This window comes from Arachis stenosperma, chromosome 7 (genome assembly GCF_014773155.1).
Source record: "Arachis stenosperma cultivar V10309 chromosome 7, arast.V10309.gnm1.PFL2, whole genome shotgun sequence".
NCBI lineage: Eukaryota > Viridiplantae > Streptophyta > Magnoliopsida > Fabales > Fabaceae > Arachis > Arachis stenosperma.
Window position 1 is genome coordinate 41,949,969 of NC_080383.1, and position 22,333 is coordinate 41,972,301.

General features: G+C 38.7%; 1 non-coding gene and 1 pseudogene across 1 annotated transcript; both read left to right on the forward strand.

Annotated features, from left to right (window-relative positions):
- Positions 1-371: 371 nt before the first annotated feature.
- Positions 372-479, forward strand: LOC130942937 (small nucleolar RNA R71). The gene has a single exon (XR_009071481.1). It is a non-coding gene; the product is annotated as a small nucleolar RNA R71 (small nucleolar RNA).
- Positions 480-11,615: 11,136 nt separating this feature from the next.
- LOC130939734 (eukaryotic translation initiation factor 5-like) lies at positions 11,616-12,713 on the forward strand (annotated as a pseudogene).
- Positions 12,714-22,333: the final 9,620 nt, after the last annotated feature.

Genomic DNA, 22,333 nt, shown 5'->3' on the forward strand with positions numbered 1-22,333 from the left:
TCTTCCATGGAAGGGTTCTCAGGATCATAAGCTTCTTCTTTAGATGAAGCATCCTTAGTACTGCTTGGTGCATTTTGCATTCCAGACAGACTTTGAGAAATCAAATTGACTTGTTGAGTCAATTTTATTCTGAGCCAAAATGGCATTCAGAGTATCAATCTCAAGAACTCCTTTCTTCTGACTTGTCCCATTGTTCACAGGATTCCTTTCAGAAGTGTACATGAATTGGTTATTTGCAACCATTTCAATTAGCTCTTGAGCCTCTGTAGGCGTCTTCTTCAGATGAAGAGATCCTCCAGCAGAGCTATCCAAAGACATCTTGGACAGTTCAGAGAGACCATCATAGAAAATACCTATGATGCTCCATTCAGAAGCATGTCTGAGGGACATTTTCTGATTAATTGTTTGTATCTTTCCCAAGCTTCATAGAGGGATTCACCATCCTTCTGTCTGAAGGTTTGGACTTCCACTCTAAGCTTACCCCATCTTTGTGGTGGAAAGAACTTTGCCAAGAAGGCATTGACTAGCTTTTCCCAAGAGTCCAGGCTTTCTTTAGGTTGAGAATCCAACCATATTCTAGCTCTGTCTCTTACAGCAAAAGGGAATAGCATCAGTCTGTAGACCTCAGGGTCAACCCCATTAGTCTTGACTGTGTCACAGATTTGCAAGAATTCAGCTAAGAACTGATGAGGATCTTCCATTGGAAGTCCATGGAACTTGCAATTCTGTTGCATTAGAGAAACTAATTGAGGCTTTAGCTCAAAGTTGTTTGCTCCAATGGCAGGGATAGAGATGCTTCTCCCATAGAAATCAGGAGTAGGTGCAGTAAAGTCACCCAGCACCTTCCTTGCATTGTTGGCATTGTTGTTGTTTTCGGCTGCCATGTGTCCTTCTTCTTTGAAGAATTCGGTCAGGTCCTCTAAAGAGAGTTGTGCCTTGGCTTCTCTTAGTTTTCGCTTCAAGGTTCTCTCAGGTTCAGGGTCAGCTTCAACAAGAATGCCTTTGTCTTTGTTCCTGCTCATATGAAAGAGAAGAGAACAAGAAAATATGGAATCCTCTATGTCACAGTATAGAGATTCCTTGAGGTGTCAGAAGAAAAGAAAAGTAGAAGACAGAAGTAGAAAATTCGAACTTATCAAAGAAGATGGAGTTCGAATTTTGCATTAAGGAATAGTGTTAGTCCATAAATGGAAGGATGTGAGAAGAAGGGAAGTAATTTTCGAAAATTAAGAAAAGATTTTGAAAACATTTGAAAAACACTTAATTGATTTTCGAAAACAAAAGTGGGAAAGAAGTAAAGTGATTTTTGAAAAAGATTTTGAAATTAGAAATTAAAAAGATTTGATTGAAAACTATTTTGAAAAAGATGTGATTAAAAAGATTTGATTGAAAAGTTATGGTTTTAAAAAGATGTGATTGAGAAGATATAATTTGAAAACAATTTTAAAAGATATGATTTGAAAACAATTTGAAAAGATATGATTTTGAAAATTAATGACTTGCCTAACAAGAAAAGATATGATTCAAACATAAAACCTTCCTTAACAGAAAAGGCAAAAAATGTTCAATCAAATCATTAATTGTTAGTAAGTATCTTTGAAAAAGGAAAGAAATTGATTTTGAAAACATTTGATTGAAAAGATATGATTTGAAAAAGATTTGATTTTGAAAAACTTTGAAAACTTGAAAAAAATTGATTTTGAAAACAAAATCTTCCCCCTTTGCCATCCTGGCGTTAAACGCCCAGAATGGTGTACATTCTGGCGTTTAACGCCCAAACCTATACCTTTTTGGGCGTTAAACGCCCAACCAGGCACCCTGGCTGGCGTTTAAACGCCAGTCTGTCTTCTTCACTGGGCATTTTTTTTGAATGCTCAGCTTTTTCTGTATAATTCCTCTGCAGTATGTTCTGAATCTTCAATTCTTTGTATCATTGACTTGAAAAGACACAAATTAAAAATATTTTTGGATTTTTAATAATCGAAATGCAACTAAAATCAAATAACAATGCATGCAAGACACCAAACTTAGCAGTTTGTATACTACTGACACTAATGAGAATGCATATGAGAAACAACAAAACACTCAAGTCAATAGAATTCAAAGATCAAAACAAGAAAATCATCAAGAACAACTTGAAGATTAATGAGGACACATGCATGGATGCAATAAGAACAGAAACATGCAATTGACACGAAACTTAAGATGAGACTCTAGACTCAAACAAGAAACATAAAATATTTTTGGTTTTTATGGTTTTTGTGAAATTTTTTTTTTGGGTTTTTTTTTTCGAAAATTAGGTGAAAAGGAAAATAAAGGTATCAAAATTCTTAATGAGAATTCCAGGAATCATGCAATGTTAGTCTGAAGCTTTAGTCTAAAGGAATTAGACATAGCTAGCTAAGCTTCAGCAGGACATTGCATTCAATAGCTAAATTGATGACGATCAATCAGCTTTGGTGATGATAAGAACATCACCTTGAAACACTAGAATTCATTCTTAAAGAACTCTGAAGAAAAATACCTAATCTAAGCAACAAGATGAACCGTCAGTTGTCCATACACAAGAACAATCCCCGGCAACGGCGCCAAAAACTTGGTGCACGAAATTGTGATCACTACAACTTCGCACAACTAACCAGCAAGTGCACTGGGTCGTCCAAGTAATACCTTACGCGAGTAAGGGTCGATCCCACGGAGATTGGTGGTATGAAGCAAGCTATGGTCATCTTGTAAATCTCAGTCAGGCAGACTCAATTGGGTATAGATGATGATGAACGAAAATAATATAAAAGATAAAGATAGTGATACTTATGTATATCATTGGTGTAAGAGCTTCAGACAAGCGTATGAAGATGCCTTCCCTTCCGTCTCTCTGCTTTCCTACTGCCTTCATCCAATCCTTCTTACTCCTTTCCATGGCAAGCTCGTGTAAGGTCTCACTATTGTCAGCAGCTACCTCCCATCCGCGCAGTGAAAGCTAATGCAAAGCACTCTGTCACAGTGCCGCCAATCACCGGTTTGGTTCCCTCCCCTACCGGAATAGAATAACTCTTTTGCGTCTGTCACTAACGCCCAGTAGGTTACAGGTTTGAAGCACATCACAGTCATTCAATCATTGAATCCTACTCAGAATACCACAGACAAGGTTTAGACCTTCCGGATTCTCTTGAATGCCGCCATCAGGTCCTGCCTATACCACGAGGATTCCGAAGAATCCAAGAGATATTCACTAAGCCTCAGATGCTTGTAGAACAAGAATGGTTGTCAGTCACCTTGTTCATGGGTGAGAATGGTGATGGGCGTCAATCATCACCTTCATCATGTTGAAGAACAAGTGATATCTTGGATAAAGAACAAGCGGAATTGAATGGAAGAACAATAGTAATTGCATTAATACTCGAGGTACAGCAGAGCTCCACACCTTAATCTATGGTGTGTAGAAACTCCACCGTTGAAAATACATAAGAACAAGGTCTAGGCATGGCCGAATGGCCAGCCTCCCAAAGATCAAAGGATCTAAAAACAATCCAAAGATTCAAAGATAGATGAAAATACAATAGTAAAAGGTCCTATATATAGAAAACTAGTAGTCTAGGGTGTACATAGATGAGTAAATGACATAAAAATCCACTTCCGGGCCCACTTGGTGTGTGCTTGGGCTGAGCAATGAAGGAATTTCGTGTAGAGACGTTTTCTGGAGTTAAACGCCAGCTTTTAATCCAGTTTGGGCGTTTAACTCCCAATTAGGTGCCAGTTCCGGCGTTTAACGCTGGGAATTCTTGGGGTGACTTTGAACGCCGGTTTGGGCCATCAAATCTTGGGCAAAGTATGGACTATCATATATTGCTGGAAAGCCCAGGATGTCTACTTTCCAACGCCGTTGAGAGCGCGCCAATTGGGCTTCTGTAGCTCCAGAAAATCCACTTCGAGTGCAGGGAAGTCAGAATCCAACAGCATCTGCAGTCCTTTTCAGTCTCTGGATCAGATTTTTGCTCAGGACCCTCAATTTCAGTCAGAAAATACCTGAAATCACAGAAAAACACACAAACTCATAGTAAAGTCCAGAAAAGTGATTTTTAATTAAAAACTAATAAAAATATACTAAAAACTAACTAAAAGATACTAAAAACATACTAAAAACAATGCCAAAAAGCATACAAATTATCCGCTCATCAAGTAGCTACCCTGTGGCTAACTCCATAACGAACCAGAGCAGCATAAAGCTGTTTATTGCAGAAATGAGTGCCCCCATCACTAATTAACACTCTAGGGATACCAAATCTGCTGAAGATGTGTTTCTGGAGGAATTTTAACACTGTTTTAGTGTCATTGGTGGGTGTTGCAATAGCCTCCACCCATTTGGATACATAATCCACTGCCACCAGAATATAAGTGTTTGAGTATGATGGTGGAAAGGGTCCCATGAAGTCAATGCCCCATACATCAAACAACTCAATCTCCAAGATCCCTTGCTGAGGCATGGCGTAACTGTGAGGTAGATTGCCAGATCGTTGGCAACTGTCACAATTAAGTACATACATTCGGGAGTCTTTATAGAGAGTAGGCCAGTAGAAGCCGCTTTGGAGGACTCTTGTGGCTGTTCGCTCACTTCCAAAATGTCCTCCATACTGTGATCCATGGCAGTGCCATAGGATCTTCTGTGCTTCTTCCTTAGGCACACATCTACGGATTACCCCGTCTGCACATCTCTTAAAGAGATATGGCTCATCCCAAAGATAATACTTTGCATCTGTGATCAGCTTCTTTATTTGCTGTCTGCTGTACTCTTTGGGTATAAATCTTACTGCCTTGTAGTTTGCAATGTCTGCAAACCATGGCACTTCCTGGATGGCAAAGAGTTGCTCATCCGGAAAGGTTTCAGAGATCTCAGTGAGAGGGAGGGACGCCCCTTCCACTGGTTCTATTCGGGACAGATGATCTGCTACTTGATTCTCTGTTCCTTTTCTGTCTCTTATTTCTATATCAAACTCCTGCAGAAGCAGCACCCATCTTATAAGTCTGGGTTTTGAATCCTGCTTTGTGAGTAGATATTTAAGAGCAGCATGGTCTGTATACACAATCACTTTTGATCCTACTAAATAGGATCTGAATTTATCAATGGCGTAAACTACTGCAAGTAGTTCTTTTTCTGTGGTTGTGTAATTCTTCTGTGCGTCATTTAAAACACGGCTGGCATAGTAAATGACGTGCAAAAGCTTGTTATGCCTTTGTCCCAACACTGCACCAATGGCATGGTCACTGGCATCACACATTAATTCAAATGGTAATGTCCAGTCTGGTGCCGAGATGATTGGTGCTGAGACCAATTTAGCTTTCAGGGTCTCAAATGCCTGCGGACACTCTTTATCAAAGATAAATGGCGTGTCAGCAGCTAGCAGGTTGCTTAGAGGTTTGGCGATTTTTGAAAAATCCTTTATAAACCTCCTATAGAATCCTGCATGCCCCAGGAAGCTTCTAATTGCCTTAACATTGGTGGGTGGTGATAATTTTTCAATTACTTCAACTTTAGCTTGATCCACCTCTATTCCTTTGTTTGAAATTTTATGCCCAAGGACAATCCCCTCAGTCACCATAAAGTGGCATTTTTCCCAGTTTAAAACCAGGTTGGTCTCTTGGCCTCTTTTTAGAACAAGCGCTAAATGGTTAAGGCAGGAGCTGAATGAGTCTCCAAACACTAAAAAGTCATCCATGAAGACTTCCAGAAATTTTTCCACCATATCAGAGAAAATTGAGAGCATGCACCTCTGAAAGGTTGCAGGTGCATTGCACAGGCCAAATGGCATCCTTCTGTATGCAAATACTCCAGATGGGCATGTGAATGCTGTTTTCTCCTGATCCTGGGGATCTACTGCAATTTGATTATAACCTGAATATCCATCCAGGAAGCAGTAGTATTCATGACCTGCTAGTCTTTCTAGCATCTGGTCTATGAATGGTAAAGGAAAATGATCCTTTCTGGTAGCTGTATTGAGCCTTCTGTAATCAATACACATGCGCCACCCAGTAACTGTTCTTGTAGGAACCAGTTCATTTTTTTCATTATGAACCACTGTCATGCCACCTTTCTTAGGGACGACCTGGACAGGGCTCACCCAGGGGCTGTCAGAAATAGGATAAATAATCCCAGCCTCTAGTAATTTAGTGACCTCTTTCTGCACTACTTCCTTCATTGCTGGGTTCAGCCGCCTTTGTGGTTGAACCACTGGCTTGGCGTCACCCTCCAGTAAGATCTTGTGCATGCATCTAGCTGGGCTAATGCCCTTAAAATCACTGATGGACCACCCAAGAGCTGTCTTGTGTGTCTTTAGCACTTGAATTAGTGCTTCCTCTTCCTGTGGCTCTAAGGTAGAGCTTATGATTACAGGAAAGGTATCACCTTCTCCCAAGAATGCATATTTTAGGGAAGGTGGTAATGGTTTGAGCTCGGGTTTAGGAGGTTTCTCCTCTTCCTGAGGGATTTTCAGAGGTTCTACTATTTTCTCTGACTCCTCCAGATCAGGCTGGACGTCTTTAAAGATGTCCTCTAGCTCTGATTCGGGACTCTCAGCCATATTGACCTCTCTTACCAGAGAGTCAATAACATCAACACTCATGCAGTCATTCGGGGTATCTGGATGTTGCATGGCTTTGACAACATTCAATTTGAACTCCTCCTCATTGACTCTCAAGGTTACTTCCCCTTTTTGGACATCAATGAGGGTTCGGCCAGTTGCTAGGAAAGGTCTTCCTAGAATGAGAGTTGCACTCTTGTGCTCCTCCATTTCCAGCACCACAAAGTCAGTAGGGAAGGCGAATGGCCCAACCTTGACAATCATGTCTTCAATCACGCCTGATGGGTATTTAATGGAGCCATCAGCAAGTTGAAGACATATCCTGGTTGGTTTGATTTCTTCAGTTAAGCCAAGCTTTCTGATAGTAGATGCAGGTATTAGGTTGATACTTGCCCCAAGATCACATAAAGCTTGCTTGGTACAAGTACCCTCTAATGTGCATGGTATCATAAAGCTCCCAGGATCTTTAAGCTTCTCAGGTAAGCTTTTCAGAATGACTGCACTGCATTCTTCAGTGAGGTAAACTTTTTCAATTTCCCTCCAATCCTTCTTATGACTTAAGATCTCTTTCATGAACTTAGCATAAGAGGGTATTTGCTCAAGTGCTTCTGCAAACGGAATCTTTATTTCAAGAGTCCTGAGATAGTCTGCAAAGCGGGCAAATTGCTTATCCTGTTCCGCTTGGCGGAGTTTTTGAGGATAAGGCATTTTGGCTTTGTATTCCTCAACCTTAGTTGCTGCAGGTTTGTTACTTACAGAAGTGGATTGGGAAGCCTTTTTAGAAAGGTCAGCACTTGTATGTGACTGATTCCCCACTGGCATTTGAATGCCAGTGGTGGGAGCTGGAGTGGCGTTAGACGCCACTTCCTTGTTTGTTACTGGCGTTTGAACGCCAGAACCATGCTCCCTTTGGGCGTTCAACGCCGGGTTCATGCTTGTTTCTGGCGTTGAACGCCAGGAATGAGCATGGTCTGGGCGTTCAGCGCCAGCTTTATTCCTCTCTGGGCTCTGATTGTCCTCAGAGGGATTTTGAGTATCCACCTGTTCATTTCTTGGTTTCCTGTTGCTTTGAAGTGAGGTATTTAATGTTTTCCCACTTCTTAATTGAACCGCTTGGCATTCTTCTGTTATTTGTTTTGACAGTTGCTTTTCTGTCTGCTTTAATTGTACTTCCATGTTCCTGTTAGCCATTCTTGTTTCCTGTAATATTTCCTTGAATTCGGCTAGCTGTTGAGTTAGAAAATCTAATTGCTGATTGAATTCATTAGCCTGATCCACTGGACTGAGTTCTGCAGTTATTGTTTTAGCTTCTTCTTTCATGAGAGGTTCACTGCTTAGGTACAGATGTTGATTTCTGGCAACTGTATCAATAAGCTCTTGAGCCTCTTCAATTGTTTTTCTCATATGTATAGATCCACCAGCTGAGTGGTCTAGAGAAATCTGAGCTTTTTCTGTAAGCCCATAGTAGAAGATGTCTAATTGCACCCATTCTGAAAACATTTCAGAGGGGCATTTTCTTAGCATCTCTCTGTATCTCTCCCAGGCATCATAAAGAGATTCATTATCTCCTTGTTTGAAGCCTTGGATGCTTAGCCTTAGCTGTGTCATCCGTTTTGGAGGGAAATAGTGATTCAGGAATTTTTTTGACAGCTGCTTCCATGTTTTTATGCTGTTCTTAGGCTGGTTATTTAACCACCTCTTAGCTTGATCTTTTACAGCAAATGGAAACAGTAATAATCTGTAGACATCCTGATCCACTTCCTTATCATGTACTGTGTCAGCAATTTGCAAAAATTGTGCCAGAAACTCTGTAGGTTCTTCATGTGGAAGACCAGAATACTGGCAGTTTTGCTGCACCATGATAATGAGCTGAGGATTCAGCTCAAAGCTACTAACTCCAATGGAGGGTATACAGATACTACTCCCATATGAAGCAGTAGTGGGGTTAGCATATGACCCCAGAGTCCTCTTGGATTGTTCATTCATACTTACTTCCATGTTGGAATAAAAGAAATGGTATATATGTTGATATTATTTATTTTATAAAAATTAATTTTTATAAAATAAAATAAACACGAAATAAATAAAAGAAGGTGGAAATATTTTGAAATTGAAAATTGAATTTTTATGTAAAATTTTCGAAAAATGTAGTTCAAAATTAGTTAGAAAATAAAATTTTTTTTTTGAATTTTGAATTTTATGATGAAAGAGAAAAACACACAAAAGACACAAGACTTAAAACTTTTAGATCCAATGTTCCTTATTTTCGAAAATTTTTGGAGGGAAAACACCAAGGAACACCAAACTTAAAAATTTTAAGATCAAGACACAAGAAAAACTCAAGAACACCTTGAAGATTCACAAGAACACCAAGAACAAAAGGAAGAACACCAAACTTAGAATTTTTAGAAAACTTTAATAAAATTTTCGAAAATTATGAAAGATTAACAAGAAAACACCAAACTTAAAGTTTGGCACAAGATTAAATCAAGAAAAATTATTTTTGAAAAAGGTTCCAAAGCGTATACCCAATTATCAAGAATATAAACCAATTCTCTAGCCAATTGGGAATAAATGTAACACTTGTTCTAGATATTCCAATTAATGCTTTAAAAAGAACACAAGTGAAACAAGAAAAGACACAAAGCAAGAAAAACTCAAGATCAAACAAGAAAAATAAGCAAGAACAACTTGAAGATCAATGAAGGACAAAGAACACAAGTCGAAAATTTTAAAGAAAAATATGAGATATGAAATTGACACCAAACTTAGAACAAGACACTAAACTCACGAAAATTAGCAATTAATTAAAAAAAAAAGAAATTTTGAAAAGAAATTTTTGAAAAGAAACTATCCTATCAAGATTTAATGACTCTATAACAATAAAAATAAAAATAAATTATTCCTAATCTAAGAAATAAAATAAGCCTTCAATTGTCCAAACTCAATAATCCCCGGCAACGGCGCCAAAAACTTGGTGCACGAATTTGTAATTCGCACAACTAACCAGCAAGTGCACTGGGTCGTCCAAGTAATACCTTACGTGAGTAAGGGTCGATCCCACGGAGATTATTGGCTTGAAGCAATCAATGTTTATTTTATTAATCTTAGTCAGGAGGTCAATAAGGATTTAGTGAAATTACTAGATTTGATTATAAAAATAGAAGAGAATAACAGCGTTACTTGTTGTGCAGTAATAGGGAATATGTTGGAGTTTTGGAGATGCTTTGTCCTTTGACTTTAACTTTTCCTTGAAATCCTTCAATACACGCAAGGCTCCTTCCATGGCAAGCTCTATGTAGGGTGTCACCGTTGTCAATGGCTACCTCCCATCCTCTCAGTGAAAACGTTCCTATGCTCTGTCACAGCACGGCTAATCATCTGTCGGTTCTCAATCAGGTTGGAATAGAATCCATTGATTCTTTTGCGTCTGTCACTAACGCCCAGCCTTCAGGAGTTTGAAGCACGTCACAGTCATTCAATCCCGGAATCCTACTCGGAATACCACAGACAAGGTTTAGACTTTCCGGATTCTCATGAGTGCTGCATTCAATCCGGCTTATACCACGAAGATTCTGATTAAGGAATCTAAGAGATATTCATTCAGTCTGATGTAGAACGGAGGTGGTTGTCAGGCACACGTTCATGGATTGAGGAAGGTGATGAGTGTCATGGATCATCACCTTCTTCATAATTAAGCGCGAATAAACATCTTAGATAAGAACAAGCGTGTTTGAATGGAAAACAAAGGAATTGAATTAAATCATCGAGACGCTGCAGAGCTCCTCACCCCCAACAATGGAGTTTAGAGACTCATGCCGTCAGAAAGTATGTAATTCAGATCTGAAAATGTCATGAGGTACAGAATAATTCACTAAAAGTTGTTTAAATAGTAAACTAGTAACCTAGGTTTACAGAAAATGAGTAAACTAAGATAATTGGTGCAGAAATCCACTTCTGGGGCCCACTTGGTGTGTGCTGGGGCTGAGACTAAAGCTATCCACGAGTAGAGGCCTTTCTTGGCGTTAAACTCCAGGTTATGACGTGTTTTGGGCGTTCAACTCCGGATCATGACGTTTTTCTGGCGTTTAACTCCAGACAGCAGCATGAACTTGGCGTTCAACGCCAAGTTACGTCGTCTATCTTCGCGCAAAGTATGGACTATTATATATTGCTGGAAAGCCCTGGATGTCTACTTTCCAAAGCCGTTGAGAGCGCGCCAATTGGACTCCTATAGCTCCAGAAAATCCATTTCGAGTGCAGGGAGGTCAGGATCCAACAGAATCAGCAGTCCTTTTTCAGCCTAAGTCAGATTTTTGCTCAGCTTCCTCAATTTCAGCCAGAAAATACCTGAAATCACAGAAAAATACACACACTCATAGTAAAGTCTAGAAATATGATTTTTGCCTGAAAACTAATAATATTTAACTAAAAGCTAATTAAAACATGCTAAAATCTACATGAAATTACCCCCAAAAAGCGTATAAAATATCCGCTCATCACCTACCGAATAACAGATACCAATAAATATCTATGGGTATTGCCTTTAATTTTTTTTTAAATTTAACACAAAATATATACACATAAGGTAACATAATCTAAAAGGTAATTGCTATGGTACGATAATAAATTCATACGTACCGATATATTTAAAATAGGGACAAATTGTAATAAGTCATGTGACATTTTTTTTATATCAACATTTAATTTTTTTTTAAATGTATATTATATCACCACTTTTATTAATATACCCCTTTAATTAAATTAAAATAAAAATATATTTTTATTTAATTTTATAAAAAGTCTTAAACATCCTTTCTTTATTTGATTAGACAAAAATACCCTTTTAAATTAATCAAATTTTAGAATTCAATTAATCCTGATTTTATAGTTTCAAATAATTGAAACAACAAAACAAAAACATATTAAAAAAAATAGAAAATCAAAATTGTTCTTCATCTGAGTTCAGCCTCTAAAAGTTTCAGTATTTTTCATCTTCTTCTCTCCTCTTCCCCTTTTGCTCTTGATATAGCACTGGGAATGGGTGAACTTCCAAAGGTATCTTTAAATCCTTGTATAACGAAGTGTCTTGCTAATTTAAACCCTTTTTCCTATCCTCTTCCTTCCTCTCCAACTCGAGCTCCTCCCTCACTCCCGCACTTGCTTCATCCAGCCACCACCATCAAAGCAACCGCCTTGGTTGCCAATCGTCTCCGGCGCTGTTCGAACTTCGAAGCCACTGTCGTTGCCGCAACTGGTCTCACCTCGTTCCTCCATCGCGCAACCACTGTCCCGCCACGCCGCCTCTGTTCCACCGCGTCAGCCCCACCGTCGTGCTCCTTATCCCGCTCTGTGCTCTATCTTGAAGGATCTAGTTCGTTCCTTAATTGATTGAGCAAGTAAGTACATTTATCTTCCCCCTTGACTAAGCCTGGTCGAGTTGGATTTTTCACGACGATACTACAATCTCTGCTCTCTTTAGAAGTTTATTTTTTTTATTTTTTTAACTGTAATTGTTATTTTAAACTTTTAATTGGTTAGTTAATATATAAATTTTCATCTTGCTTCTTCAATTGTTGTTATCATTAGTCATTACTGTGATTTAGGATTGTTAATGATCTTGAATATTGATTCTGATATGCAAGGGTTCAAAGAATGGTGACACTGTGAACTATGCAACTTGGTCAGAGAAGTGAAAGCATATTTGAAGAAAGATGTTGCAGCAAAGGAATTGCAGTTACATATTGCTGCATTTCCTGTATCTGCTCAGGAGAAGATGAATGCACTTCTTGAAGGATTATTTGATGGCGTCGAAAAAGTGTTTGGAAAAGAAGCTACCAAGAGGAAGAATCACCTTGCTGGTGCAGTTGCTGGAGATGACGAGGGATCGCAGCTGTTATTGCTCAATGCTGCTGAGGAGTTCTGTTACAAGAAAGGTAGCAATGAGTTGAATGAGGTTGCACTTATTCTGAAAGCCCTCTATGATGTTGATTTGGTGGAGGAAGAGCACGTCGTGCATTGGTATTCAAAGGGACTGAAGGGTGATATTGTGATAAGAAGGATTCTCAGGTATGGAAGAATGCTCAACCATTCATTGATTGGCTTTGGAATGCTGAATCAGAATCGGAGGAAGAATGAAAAAAGTTTGTGCTCAGTTATTGAATTAGTGGAACCGCATATTCAAGGGTTTAATGTGGATTCCAGTGTTTCTTTTAAGGATTTTCGTTTGTTGAATTGGTTTCTCTCTTAGAGATGAATCAGAATCAGAATGCTGTCCATCTAGGAGGGTTAAACTGGTTAGCTATATGTTATAGAACTCTGGTTTTGGTCATTTCTGCTTTTCCTGTATAATACTTAAGTGGTTCTTGATGTTTTAAATGGCTTGTACTTGCTTCTTAAGCAAAACCATGAGATATAAATATAACACTGATGTTAGTTTTGTATTGTTGCTTATTAGTCTTAGGCATTGCCATATTTGAAAGGAGATAAAAATACAAACATGGAGAAGTGAAAGTAGTTGTAAAATTGACAGCTTTATTCTCGAATAACAAGATGGGAGGGAGGCATCATTTTATTCTCCAATTGACAGCTTTTTCACCTTTACAATTGTGATATTACACTTCTTTCTTGTAACTCCAAAATTGAAGATCAATTTTTGTAAGATATAACCGCTGATCTTATAGTATACTTCACCCGTAGAAGTAACATGCTGCTTTTTAAGTATTATATTTTATCCAAAATGATTTACAAAAATTAAATGGATTGCTTACATAAATGTCAACAGGTAGTTATTAGCTATCAAATAAGTATCGATCCATCATTGCCATTATCGCTGAAACCGGCGACATCTCACCCTAAAAAGATAAATCTTCATCTCATAATTTTTGTTGAAAAATAATTCACAAATAAATGTTTTGAATATGTAATTTACTCGCATCAACCAAATGAAATTCATCTACCATATCCTGGAGGGCACCAGATTTGATGGTCTCATTTAAGATTTCAAAAAAGCCCTCCTCAAGTTCCATTGTATATAGTAGCCACTCCTACATACAAAATTTGCTAGAATTTTAGAATTTCGTCTCAATTATAGATACATTTGGTGCTCTGTGATTTCAATGCTTTGTTTATATGATTTACAATAGGAATATTAGATCCTTTGGTGGTATTGACCCACGTAAATAACTCTATATCTCTATCATAGGGTAAAAGGTTTTGTGGTAATTGTTGTACTTGCATGCAATATATGAATGTCCGCTGTTCATGATCTAAGCCGAGGAACTTCCAACCGTGCAATAGCACTGTCAGCAAATCAATAAATGCAATTGTTTCTCCGCTTGCCCTATTTTATTATTCCTATTGATGGTCAAGTTGTTACACACTAGATGTCTAATGTCCATGGTTAATCACAAAACTGATACCATTGATTTTGTAATTTCTCCATTCTCCATCGTCGCAGCCACTGGCTCATGCAAATTGTACTACAATTCACTTCAACCAAAACTTGAATCCTAAATGAGAATACCAAAGCTTCAAACCAGGTGAACATTCTGCAATTAGATAAGCACAAAAGCTTTAAGCGCTTATTAAAACAGGTGAAGAATTAATCCAAAGCACATAAGACCAACGAAGATAAGATCAAGTTTCAAAAGCGAAACCCTCTCTATAAACTACTTGTTCCTTCCACAAGTAGCATCAAGCCCGCATAATGCATAGTGAACAGAAGCGCTCCAATGAATGTTCCATAGCTTTTTGCTGAATTTCCTATATTGTGACCTTGCAATATACATCACCAACCTCCTTTAAGTTTGACCCATCCTATAGATGGTCGGCTGCAGTTTTAAAAAACAATCACTTGAAATTGAGCATGGATTATGATGAGCGGATAATTTATACGCTTTTTGGCATTATTTTTAGTATGTTTTTAGTATGTTTTAGTTAGTTTTTAGTATATTTTTATTAGTTTTTAGTTAAAATTCACTTTTCTGGACTTTACTATGAGTTTGTGTATTTTTCTGTGATTTCAGGTATTTTCTGGCTGAAATTGAGGGACCTGAGCAAAAATCTGATTCAGAGGCTAAAAAGGACTGCATATGCTGTTGGATTCTGACCTTCCTGTACTCGAAGTCGATTTTCTGGAGCTACAGAAGCCCAATTGGCTCGCTCTCAACGGCGTTGGAAAGTAGACATCCTGGGCTTTCCAGCAATGTATAATAGTCCATACTTTGCCCGAGATTTGATGGCCCAAACCAGCGTTCCAAATCAGCTCAAGAATGCCCGACGTTAAACGCCGGAACTGGCACAAGAATGAGAGTTAAACGCCCAAACTGGCACAAAAGCTGGCGTTTAACTCCAAGAAAAGTCTCTACACATGAAAGCTTCAATGCTCAGCCCAAGCACACACCAAGTGGGCCCGGAAGTGGATTTTTATGTCATTTACTCATTTCTGTAAATCCTAGGCTACTAGTTCTCTACAAATAGGACCTTTTTCTATTGTATTATCTATCTTAGGATCATTTTCTACACACCATAGATTAAGGTGTGGAGCTCTGCTGTACCTCGAGTATTAATGTAATTACTATTGTTCTTCTATTCAATTCAGCTTGTTCTTGTTCTAAGATATCACTTGTTCCTCAACTTGATGAATATAATGATCCGTGACACTCATCATCATTCTCACCTATGAACGTGTGCCTGACAACCACCTCCGTTCTACCTTAGTTTGAGTGGATATCTCTTGGATCCCTTAATCGGAATCTTCGTGGTATAAGCTAGAATTGATGGCGGCATTCAAGAGAATCCGGAAGGTCTAAACCTTATCTGTGGTATTCTGAGTAGGATTTAATGATTGAATGACTGTGACGAGCTTCAAACTCCTGAAGGCTGGGCGTTAGTGACAGAAGCAAAAGAATCAATGGATTCTATTCCAACCTGATTGAGAACCGACAGATGATTAGCCGTGCCGTGACAGGGTGCGTTGAACATTTTCACTTAGAGGATGGACTGTAGCCACTGACAACGGTGATGCCCAACATACAGCTTGCCATGGAAAGGAGTAAGAAGGATTGGATGAAGGCAGTAGGAAAGCAGAGAGATGGAAGGGACAAAGCATCTCCATACGCTTATCTGAAATTCTCACCAATGAATTACATAAGTATCCCTATCTTTATCTTATGCTTTATTCATATATCATCTATAACCATTTGAATCTGCCTGACTGAGATTTACAAGGTGACCATAGCTTGCTTCATACCAACAATCTCCGTGGGATCGACCCTTACTCGCGTAAGGTTTATTACTTGGACGACCCAGTGCACTTGCTGGTTAGTTGTCTGATGAGCGGATAATTTATACGCTTTTTGGCATAGTTTTTATATAGTTTTTAGTAAGTTTGAGCTACTTTTAGGGATGTTTTCATTAGTTTTTATGTTAAATTCACATTTCTGGACTTTACTATGAGTTTGTGTGTTTTTCTGTGATTTCAGGTAAAATCTGACTGAAATTGAGGGATTTGAGCAAAACTCGGAAAAAGGCTGACAAAAGGACTGCTGATGCTGTTGGATTCTGACCTCCCTGCACTCGAAATGAATTTTCTGGAGCTACAGAACTCCAATTGGCGCGCTCTCAATGGCGTTGGAAAATAGACATCCAGGGCTTTCCAGCAATATATAATAGTCCATACTTTATTCGAAGAATGACGACGTAACTTGGCGTTGAACGCCAAGTACATGCTGCTGTCTGGAGTTAAACGCCAGAAAAACGTCATGATCCGGAGTTGAACGCCCAAAACACGTCATAACTCAAAGTTCAACTCCAAGAGAAGCCTCAGCTCGTGGATTGATCAAGCTCAGCCCAAACATACACCAAGTGGGCCCCGGAAGTGGATTTATGCATCAATTACTTACTCATGTAAACCCTAGGAGCTAGTTCATTATAAATAGGATGATTTACTAATGTATTAGACATCTTTGGTCTCAGTTTTGTTTTATTCTTCATCCTAAGAGACTATTGATCACGTTTTAGGGGGCTGGCCATTCGGCCATGCCTGGACCTCTTTCACTTATGTATTTTCAACGGTGGAGTTTCTGCACACCATAGATTAAGGGTGTGGAGCTCTGCTGTACCTCAAAGATTAATGGAGTTCTATTTTCTTTTATTCAAATCTCTATCTTATTCTTATTCCAAGATATTCATTCGTACCCAAGAACATGATGAATGTGATGAGTTAGATAACCCTCATCACTATTCTCACTGATGAACGCGCGTGATTGACAACCACTTCCGTTCTACAAGCAACAAGGCTTGAATGTGTATCTCTTAGATTCCCCAACAGAATCTTCGTGGTATAAGCTAGATAGATGGCAGCATTTATGAGGATCCGGAAAGTCTCACCTTGTCTGTGGTATTCCGAGTAGGATCCTGGGAATCCGGAAAGTCCAACCTTGTCTGTGGTGTTCCGAGTAGGATTCCGGTAATGAATGACTGTGACGTGCTTCAAACCTGTAACCTGCTGGGCGTTGGTGACAGACGCAAAAGAGGGATTCTATTCCAGTAGGGGAGGGAACCAACCGGTGATTGGCCGTACTGTGACAGAGTGCGTGAGCATTAGCTTTCACTGCAAGGATGGGATGTAGCTATCAACCATGGGTGATGCCTCCAGACTGGTTAGCTGTGCGAGTGACAGCCGCATAGGATATTTCCCCGTGAGGATGAAAGTAGCCACAGTTGATGGTGAACCCCTATACAAAGCTTGCCATGGAAAGGAGTAAGAAGGATTGAGTAGAAGCAGTGGGAGAGCAGGCGTCCGAGAGCTCTACAGCATCTCCATTCCGCTTATCTGAAATTCCTACCAATGAATCTGCATAAGTATTTCTATCTCTTTTATTATGTATTTTCTTTTTATTTTATTAATCAGATTTAAACCCATAATCCAATTTTAATCTCCCTAACTGAGATCTGCAAGGTGACCATAGCTTGCTTCATACCAACAATCTCTGTGGATTCGACCCTTACTCACGTAAGGTTATTACTTGGACGACCCAGTACACCTGCTGGTTAGTTGAACGGAGTTGTGAAGAAAATAAACAGTGCCCTAAGAGTATACATCCTTTAAAAACAAAAGAACATGTGATCACAATTTCGTCCACCAAGTTTTTGGCGCCGTTGCCGGGGATTGTTCGAGTATGGACAACTGACGGTTCATCTTGTTGCTCAGATTAGGTAATTTTCTTTTCAAAATCTTTTTCAAAAATTTTTTTTTTTATTTTTCGTTTTTTTTCCAACTTTATTTTCGAAAAATAATAATAAAAATACAAAAAAATTCATAAAATCATAAAAATCAAAAATATTTTGTGTTTCTTGTTTGAATCTTGTGTCAATTTTTAAGTTTGGTGTCAATTGCATGCTTTTAAAAATTTTTCTTGCATTTTTTCGAAAATCCATGCATTCATAGTGTTCTTCATTATCTTCAAGTTGTTCTTGACAAGTCTTCTTGTTTGATCTTGATGATTTCTTGTTTTGTGTCTTTTCTTGTTTTTCATGTCCATTTTTGCATTCATATTTTCCATGCATAAAAAATTTCTAAGTTTGGTGTCTTGCATGTTTTCTTTGCATCAAAAAATTTTTCAAAAATATGTTCTTGATGTTCATCATGATCTTCAAAGTGTTCTTGGTGTTCATCTTGACATTCATAGCATTCTTGCATGCATTCATGGTTTTGATCTAAAAATTTCATGCATAAAGTATTTTTGTTGTTTTTCTCTCTCTTTATTAAAAATTCAAAAATCAAAAAAATATATCTTTTCCTTATTTCCCTCCAAATTTTCGAAATTTTGGGTTGACTTGGTCAAAAATTTTTAAAATTAGTTGTTTCTTACAAGTCAAGTCAAAATTTCAATTTAAAAAAAAAATCTTATCTTTTTCAAAAATTTTATCTTTTTCAAAAATTTTATCTTTTTCAAAATTTGATTTCAAAATATCTTATCTAACTTACTATCTTCTTATCTTTTTCAAATTTGATTTCAAATCTTTTTCAAATTAACTAACTAACTTTTTGTTTGTTTCTTATCTTTTTCAAAACCACCTAACTACTTTTCCCTCTTCTATTTTCGAAAATATCTCTTTCTTTTTCAAAAATTCTTTTTAATTAATTAATTGTTTCATATTTTAATTTTAATTACATTTTATCTCTAATTTTCGAAAATCACTAACCCCTTTTCAAAAATTATTTTCGAAATTTCTCTTCTCCGTTCTTCTTCTATTTAATTATTTAATTATTAACACTTCTCTTCACCTCTCTTCATCCATAAAACCGAATTCATTCTTCATTCTTCTACCCCCCTTCTTTTTCTACTAACATAAAGGAATCTCTATACTGTGACATAGAGGATTCCTTTTTCTTTTCTTGTTTTCTTCTCTTTCATATGAGCAGGAACAAGGATAAAGGCACTCTTGTTGAAATTGATCCAGAACCTGAAAGGACTCTGAAGAGAAAATTAAGAGAAGCTAAATTACAACAATCCAGAAACAACCTTTCAGAAACATTAGAACAAGAGGTGATGGCCGAAAATAATAATAATGCAAGGAGAATGCTTGGTGACTTCACAAAGCCAACATCCAAGTTTGATGGAAGAAGCATCTCCATCCCTGCCATTGGAGCCAATAACTTTGAGCTTAAGCCTCAACTAGTTGCTTTAATGCAACAAAACTGCAAGTTTTATGGACTTCCATCTGAAGATCCTTATCAGTTTTTAACTGAATTCTTGCAGATCTGTGAGACTGTAAAGACAAATGGAGTTGATCCTGAAGTCTACAGACTCATGCTTTTCCCTTTTGCTGTAAGAGACAGAGCTAGAGTGTGGTTGGATTCTCAACCCAAGGATAGCCTGGACTCATGGGATAAGCTTGTCACTGCATTCTTAGATAAGTTCTTTCCTCCTCAAAAGCTGAGCAAGCTGAGAGTGGATGTTCAAACCTTCAAACAAAAAGATGGTGAATCCCTCTATGAAGCTTGGGAAAGATACAAGCAGCTGACCAAAGATGTCCATCTGACATGTTTTCAGAATGGACCATATTAGATATATTCTATTATGGTCTCTCTGAATTTTCGAAAATGTCATTGGATCATTCTGCAGGTGGATCTATTCACCTGAAGAAAACGCTGAAGAGGCTCAAGAACTCATTGACATGGTTGCAAACAACCAGTTCATGTATACTTCTGAGAGGAATTCCGTGAACAATGGGGTACCTCAAAAGAAAGGAGTTCTTGAAATTGATGCTCTGAATGCCATACTGGCTCAGAACAAAGTGTTGACACAACAGGTCAACATGATCTCTCAAAATCTGAATGGATTGCAACATGCAGCCAACAGTAATAGAGAGGCAGCTTCTGAAGAAGCTTATGATCCTGAAAACCCTGCCATGGCAGAGGTTAATTACTTAGGTGAACCTTATGGAAACACCTATAACTCATCATGGAGAAATCATCCAAATTTCTCATGGAAGGATCAACAAAAACCTCAACAAGGTTTTAACAATAGTGGACGCAACAGGCTGAATAATAGTAAGCCATATCCATCATCTTCTCAGCAACAGACAGAGAATCCTGAACAAAATAATTCTAATTTAGCTAATATAGTCTCTGATCTGTCAAAGGCCACTTTTAGTTTCATGAATGAAACCAGATCCTCCATTAGAAATTTGGAGGCACAAGTGGGCCAGCTGAGTAAGAAAGTCATTGAAACTCCTCCCAGTATTCTCCCAAGCAATACAGAAGAGAATCCAAAAGGAGAGTGCAAGGCCATTGACATAGTCAAAATGGCCGAATGCACAAGGGAGGAGGAGGACGAAAATCCCAGTGAGGAAGTCCTCCTGGGACGTTCCTCAAGCAAGAAGGAGTTTCCTATTAAGGATCCTGAGGAATATGAGGCTCATCTAGAGACCATAGAGATTCCATTAAATCTCCTTCTGCCATTCATGAGCTCTGAAGACTATTCTTCCTCTGAAGAGGATGAAGATGTGACTGGAGAGCAAGCTGCTCTATATTTAGGAGCTATCATGAAGCTGAATGCCAAGCTGTTTGGTAATGAGACTTGGGAAAGTGAACCTCCCTTGCTCATTAGTGAACTAGATACTTGGATTCAGAGAACTCTACCTCAAAAGAGACAAGATCCTGGCAAGTTTCTAATACCTTGCACCATTGGCACCATGAGCTTTGAAAAAGCTCTATGTGACCTTGGGTCAGGGATAAACCTTATGCCACTCTCTGTAATGGAGAAGCTGGGGATCATTGAGGTACAACCTGCCTTGTTCTCATTACAATTGGCAGATAAGTCTATAAGACAAGCTTATGGATTAGTAGAGGACGTGCTAGTAAAGGTTGAAGGCCTTTACATCCCTACTGATTTCATAATCCTAGACACTAGGAAGGAAGATGATGAATGCATCATCCTAGGAAGACCTTTCCTAGCCACAGCAGGAGCTGTGATAGATGTCAACAGAGGTGAGTTAGTCCTTCAATTGAATGGGGACTACCTTGTGTTTAAGGCACATGGCCATCCCTCTGTGACAGAAGAGAGTAAGCATGAAGAGCTTCTCTCAGTTCAGAGTCAAGAAGAGCCCACACAGTCAAACTCTAAGTTTGGTGTTGTGAGGCCACAACCAAACTCTAAGTTTGGTGTTCAAACCCCATATCCAAACTCTAAGTTTGGTGTTGGGACCACACTTAAATTGACCTGATCACCTTGTGGCTCCATGAGAGCCACTGTCAAGCTATTGACATTAAAGAAGCGCTTGTTGGGAGGCAACCCAATTTTATTTATCTAATTTTATTTTATTTTGTTTCTTTGTTATTTTTGTGTTTAATTAGGTACATGATCATGAGGAGTCACGAAAAAAATCAAAAAAATTAAAAACAGAGTCAAAAACAGAAGAAAAAATTTTTTCACCCTGGAGGACGCACGGGCCGGCGTTCAACGCCCAGAAGGTGCATCTGGCCGGCGTTCAACGCCAGAACAGAGCACCATTCTGGCGCTGAACGCCCAAAACAAGCAACAACCTGGCGTTAAACGCCAGGATGGTGCACAGCAAGGACAAACTGGCGCTGAACGCCAGGAACAAGCATGAAACTGGCGTTCAACGCCAGAAACATGCATTACATGGGCGTTAAACGCCCAGAACATGCACCAATGGGCGTTTGAACGCCAGAATGGTGTGCAAAGGCATTTTACATGCCTATTTGGTGCAGGGATGGAATTCCTTGACACCTTAGGATCTGTGAACCCCACAGGATCACCTCAGGATCTGTGAACCTCACAGGATCCCCACCTACCTCGCCCTATCTCTCTATATTCATGGTCATTCCTTCTGTTTTTCATTCACCACCCACATTTACCCACTCTTCCCCCATACACCCCACCTACCTTTATAATTCAACTTCTCCTTCCCACCCAATCCCACCCATATAGCCGAAACCATCTCCCCTCACTCACCTCCATTCTCTTCTTCTTCTTCTACTCTTCTTTTCTTTTTTGCTCGAGGGCGAGCAATATTTTAAGTTTGGTGTGGTAAAAGCATAGCTTTTTTTTTGCTTTTCCATTACCATTAATGGCACCTAAAGCCAGAGAAACCTCAAAGGGAAGACAAAAAGCTTCCACCTCTGAGTCATGGGAGATGGAAAAATTAAAAATATAAGCCGTCATAGCTCAGTGGTAGAACATGTGGCTGCAAATCAAGAGATCCCTGAGATACCTCAGGGGATA